The 6,582-nt window shown below is 45.1% G+C and overlaps 1 protein-coding gene across 1 annotated transcript in view; it reads left to right on the top strand.

The window, feature by feature from the left end:
- Nucleotides 1-6,582, top strand: part of LOC135538422 (neurotrypsin-like) — an 80,912-nt gene that overhangs the window by 62,945 nt on the left and 11,385 nt on the right. The gene's annotated exons all lie outside the window — the stretch shown is intronic.

Below are 6,582 nucleotides of genomic sequence, written 5' to 3'. Positions count from 1 at the left end.
TGTAAATGTATCTCCTGGTTTACACCAGGTTACTACCATCTATCACCTGGTTACTACCATCTATCTCCTGGTTTACACCCAGGTTACTACCATCTATCTCCTGGTTTACATCTATCACCTGGTTTACTGGTTACTACCATCTATATGGTTACTACCATCTATCTCCTGGTTTACACCAGGTTACTACCATCTATCTCTTGGTTTACTACCATTACACCATCTATCACCTGGTTTACACCAGGTTACTACCATCTATGGTTTACACCAGGTTACTACCATCTATCTCCTGGTTTACACCAGGTTACTACCATCTATCTACCATCTGGTTTACACCAGGTTACTACCATCTATCTCCTGGTTTACACCAGGTTACTACCATCTATCACCTGGTTTACACCAGGTTACTACCATCTATCTCCTGGTTTACACAGGTTACTACCATCTATATACCATCTATCCTGGTTTACTACCATCTATCTCTGGTTTTTACACCTGGTTACTACCATCTATCTCCAGGTTACTACCATCTATCTCCTGGTTTACACTAGGTTACTACCATCTATCTCCTGGTTTACACCAGGTTACTACCATCTATCTCCTGGTTACTACCATCTATCTCCTGGTTTACACCAGGTTACTACCATCTATCTCTACACATTACTATCTATCCTGGTTTACTCTGGTTTACACCATATGGTTACTACCATCTATCTCCTGGTTTACACCGTCTATCTCCTGGTTACTACTACCATCTATCTCCTGGTTTACACTACACCAGGTTACTACCATCTATCTCCTGGTTACTACACCATCTCCTGGTTACTACCATCTATCTCCTGGTTTACACCAGGTTACTACCATCTATCACCTGGTTTAAACCAGGTTACCATCTATCTCCTGGTTTACACCAGGTTACTACCATCTATCTCTGGTTTACACCAGGTTACTACCATCTATATGGTTACTACTATCTCCTGGTTTATCTATCTCCTGGTTTACATCTATCTCTGGTTTACAGGTTACTTACCATCTATCTCCTGGTTTACTTACTACCATCTATCGGTTACTACCATCTATCTCCTGGTTTACACCAGGTTACTACCATCTATCTCCTGGTTTACAACCCATCTATCTCTATCTCCTGGTTACTACCATCTATCTCCTGGTTTACACCAGGTTACTACCATCTATCTCCCTGGTTTACACCAGGTTACTACATCTATATGGTTACTACCATCTATCTCCTGGTTTACACCATCTATCACCTGGTTACTACCATCTCCTATTTACACCAGGTTACTACCATCTATCTCCTGGTTTACACCAGGTTACTACCATCTATCTCCTATCTCCTGGTTTACACCAGGTTACTACCATCTATCTATCCTGGTTTACACCTGGTTACTACCATCTATCACCTGGTTTACACCAGGTTACTAACATCTATATGGTTACTACCATCTATCTCTGGTTTACACCAGGTTGATTTCTCTGGTTTACTACTGAATCAGAACAGTTTTCAGCTGTGCTAACATAATTATATGGTTACAAAATCTCTGGGTTTTCTAATGATCAATTAGCCTTTTAAAATGATCAACTTGGTTTAGCTAACTACCATCTATCGTGCCATTGAAACACAGGAGTGGTGGTTGCTGATCAATGGGCCTCTATGGTGCCTATGTAGATGTTCCATTAAAAATCAGCCGTTTCCATCTACAATAGTCATTTATACATTAACAATGTCTACACTGTATTTCTGATCAATTTAATGTTATTTTAATAGACCAAAAATGTTGCTTTTCTTTGAAAAACAAGGATATTTCTAAGTGACCCCAAACTTTTGAATGTTAGTATATATATATGTGTGTGTGTGTGTGTGTGTGTGTGTGTGTGTGTGTGTGTGTGTGTGTGTGTGTGCGTGTGCGTGTGCGTGTGCGTCTGTGCGTGTGTGTGTGCGTGTGCGTGTGCGTGTGCGTGGTGCGTGTGCGTGTGTGTGTGTGTGTGTGTGTGTCTGTGGTACATGGTTGTGGATGTGCGTCCTGTCCGTGGTCCATTAGCAGGTTCTCTGATAACCCTGGTTTCCCCCAGACACACTATAAATACTCACCACTTTGGGGCCTACGGGGCTCTGTGTGCACACAGACACACAGATGTTTCACACAGACATTGCAGACACTCAGACACCCAGGTTTCACCCAGACAAACAGACACACAGACACACCACACAGACACACAGACACACAGACACACAGACACACAGACCAACAGACACACACACACACAGACACACAGACACACAGACACACAGACACACAGACACACACACAGACAAACAGACACACACACAACAGACACAGACACGCAGACACACAGACACACAGACACACAGACACACAGACACACAGACACACAGACACACAGACACAAAGACAAACAGACACACAGACACACAGACACACAGACACACAGACACACAGACACACAGACACACAGACACACAGACACACAGACACACAGACACACAGACCAACAGACAAACAGACACACAGACACACAGACACACAGACAAACAGACACACAGACACACAGACACACAGACACACAGACACACAGACACACAGACACACAGACACACAGACACAAAGACACACAGACACACAGACACACAGACACACAGACACACAGACACACAGACACACAGACACACAGACACACAGACACACAGACACACAGACACACAGACACACAGACACACAGACACACAGACACACAGACAAACAGACACGCAGACACACAGACACAAAGACACACAGACAGATCTCTTTTACATTTCTTCCCAGCGTTATGTTCTGTAGCATTTCCGGCTGTTCAAATCCGTCCCAGTTCAGAGGTGTGTGTGTGCAATGACACGCTGGGAGTCTAATGGAGTCAGAATAAAGGGAGGTAATGTAGTACAGATATAGGGGAGGTAATGGAGTCCAGATATAGGGGAGGTAATGGAGTCCAGATATAGGGGAGGAGTCCATATATGGGGAGGTAATGTAGTACAGATATAGGGAGGGAATGGAGTCCATATAATGGAGTCAGATATAGGGGAGGTAATGTCAGATATAGGGGAGGTAATGGGTCCAGATATAGGGGATAATGGAGTCCAGATATAGGGAGGTAATGGAGTCCAGATATAGGGGAATGAGTAATGGAGTCCAGATATATGGGAGGTAATGGAGTCCAGATATAGGGGAGGTAATGGGGAGGAATGGAGTCCAGATATAGAGTAGGTAATGGAGTCCAGGTATAGGGGAGATAATGGAGTCCAGATATAGGGGGAGATAATGGAGTCTAGATATAGGGGAGTAATGAGGAGGGTAATGGAGTCCAGATATATGGGAGGTAATGGGGAGGGCAATGGAGTCCAGATATAGGGGAGGTAATGGAATCCAGATATAGGGGAGGGATGGAGTCCAGATATAGGGGAGGAATGGAGTCCAGATATAGAGTAGGTAATGGAGTCCAGGTATAGGGGAGATAATGGAGTCCAGATATAGGGGAGATAATGGAGTCCAGATATAGGGGAGGCAATGGAGTCCAGATATAGGGGAGGTAATGGATTCCAGATATAGGGGAGAAAATTAGTGGGGTAATGGAGTCGAGATATAGGGGAGGTAATGAGTAGGGTAATGGAGTCCATCTATAGGGGAGGTAATTATGGAGGTAATGGAGTCCAGATATAGGGGAAGGAATGGACTCCAGATATACGATAGGTAATGGATTCCAGATATAGGGGAGGTAATGGATTCCAGATATAGTGGAGGTATTGAGTGGGGTAATGGAGTCCATGTATAGGGGAGGTAATGAAGGGGATAATGGAGTCCAGATATAGGGGAGGTAATGAGTGAGGTAATGGAGTCCAGATACAGGGGAGGTATTGAAGGAGATAATGGAGTCCAGATATAGGGGAGGTATTGATGGTAGTTATTATATTCAGATAGCTAGGTGGGACAACTGCATATCACAGTAGTTAGTATATTCATCTTCAGATAGCTAGGTGAGACAACCACATATTACAGTAGTTAGTATATTCAGATAGCTAGGTGGGACAACCACATATCACAGTAGTTAGTATATTCAGATAGCTAGGTGGGACAACCACATATCACAGTAGTTAGTATATTCATCTTCAGATAGCTAGGTGAGACAACCACATATCACAGTAGTTAGTATATTCATCTTCAGATAGCTAGGTGGGACAACCACATATCACAGTTGTTAGTATATTCAGATAGCTAGGTGGGACAACCACATATCACAGTAGTTAGTATATTCAGATAGCTAGGTGGACAACCACATATCACAGTAGTTAGTATATTCAGATAGCTAGGTGTACAACCACATATCACAGTAGTTAATATATTCAGATAGCTAGGTGAGATAACCACATATCACAGTAGTTAGTATATTCATCTTCAGACAGCTGGGTGGGACAACTAAACATCACAATCGAGTAAACTACAGAGTATTTAGGCGTAAGCAGGACAGAGAAGAGTTTGGACTGGGCTGATTGGCCTGGTCTGATTGGCCTGGGCTGATTGGCCTGGGCTGATTGGCCTGGGCTGATTGGCCTGGGCTGATTGGACTGGGCTGATTGAACTGGGCTGATTGGACTGGGCTGATTGGACTGGGCTGATTGGACTGGGCTGATTGGACTGGGCTGATTGGGATGCCAGGACAGAGAAGACCTTGGCCTGATCTGATTGGACTGGGTTGATTGCGATCTGTCCTCCCATAGAGGTGGGAGGGCCTAGAGACCAGAGGTTTGAGCCTGAAGGTAGGAAGGAGCAGTTCCTCTTTGTGCTCTATAGGTAACCACTAAGGGTCTTGAAGACTATGTGAGCTTCGACTGGAAGCCAATGGATTGTGTGGAGGTGCGGGGTGACATGAGAGAACTTGGGAAGGTTGACAACCATGCGGGCTGCAGCGTTCTGGATCAGTTTGACGGCACAAGCAGGGGAACTCAGACAACCGAAAGTTGCAGTAGTCTAAACAGGAAATGACGAATGCCTGGATTAGGACCTGCTCCACTTCCTGTGTGAGGTAGGATCGTACTCTACGGATGTTCCTCTTCCTGTGTGAGGTAGGTTCGTTCTCTACGGATGCTGTAGAGCTCAAACCTGCAGGAGCGAGTCACTGATTTGATGTTTGCAGAGAACGACAGGATGTTGTCCAGGATTACACAAAGGTTCTTTTACACTCTGGGAGGGGATGCACCAATAAGTAGTCAACCGGGATAGAGGTCATGGAGCTAGCAGGCCTTCCCCAGGAGAAACAACACCTCTGTTTCTTTGAGGGCATCATTAGGCTGAGATGCCTTTCTGACCACAGATCGGATGTTCCGAGCGCTGCAAGAGACCAGAAGTTCCACCTGGGTTGTTTGGCGCAGGGTGCACTAAATTAGAAGGGTTGGGCCAACATAGCGGAGGTCATCTGTAAAGCCTACAGTGAGAGGAGCGAACAGGTAGAGAAAACATACTTATTGTTGACGAAGCTACCAAAGAGAGAAAATGAGAATCTGTAAATAACTATGTAAGATATTCAAGTGACAGAGTGGTGTGAAGCCCTCCTACCTTTCCTTGAATAACTAGGTAAGATAATCAAGTGACAGAGTGGTGTGAAGTCCTCCTACCTTTCCTTGAATAATTAGGTAAGATAATCAAGTGACAGAGTGGTGTGAAGTCCTCCTACCTTTCCTTGAATAATTAGGTAAGATAATCAAGTGACAGAGTGGTGTGAAGTCCTCCTACCTTTCCTTGAATAATTAGGTAAGATAATCAAGTGCCAGAGTGGTGTGAAGCCCTCCTACCTTTCCTTGAATAACTTGGCAGACTGTCTTGGTGACAACACCACCGCTTGACAGCTTGTAGCTGCTGCTGAGAAAACAGCAGAGACTGAAGATAACACTAAATCAATAACACTAAATGCCAAGCAGAGGTGAAAGACACACCTCCCAGCAGCACTGACTGCTGATTGGCTGGCAGAAGTGAAAGACACACCTCCCAGCAGCACTGACTGCTGATTGGCTGGCAGAGGTGAAAGACACACCTCCAGCAGCACTGACTGCTGATTGGCTGGCAGAAGTGAAAGACACACCTCCCAGCAGCACTGACTGCTGATTGGCTAGCAGAGGTGAAAGACACACCTCCCAGCAGCAATGACTGCTGATTGGCTGGCAGAGGTGAAAGACACACCTCCCAGGACTGACTCGGTGGTAGCCTGCTAGTAACAGAGACTATAGTTCAGGGCAGGTTACTGGGCGTAGGCTGGCTAGTGGTGACTATGTATCAAATCAAATCACATTTATTTATATAGCCCTTCGTACATCAGCTGATATCTCAAAGTGCTGTACAGAAACCCAGCCAAACCCCAAACAGCAAGCAATGCAGGTGTAGAAGCACGGTGGCTAGGAAAAACTCCCTAGAAAGGCCAAAACCTAGGAAGAAACCTAGAGAGGAACCAGGCAATGTGGGGTGGCCAGTCCTCTTCTGGCTGTGCCGGTGGAGATTATAACAGAACATGACCAAGATGTGC

This window comes from Oncorhynchus masou, unplaced genomic scaffold, assembly GCF_036934945.1.
Source record: "Oncorhynchus masou masou isolate Uvic2021 unplaced genomic scaffold, UVic_Omas_1.1 unplaced_scaffold_962, whole genome shotgun sequence".
Classification (NCBI taxonomy): Eukaryota; Metazoa; Chordata; class Actinopteri; order Salmoniformes; family Salmonidae; genus Oncorhynchus; species Oncorhynchus masou.
Note: the sequence above shows the minus strand (reverse complement) of the source record. Positions and strands in the feature narration are given on the sequence as shown.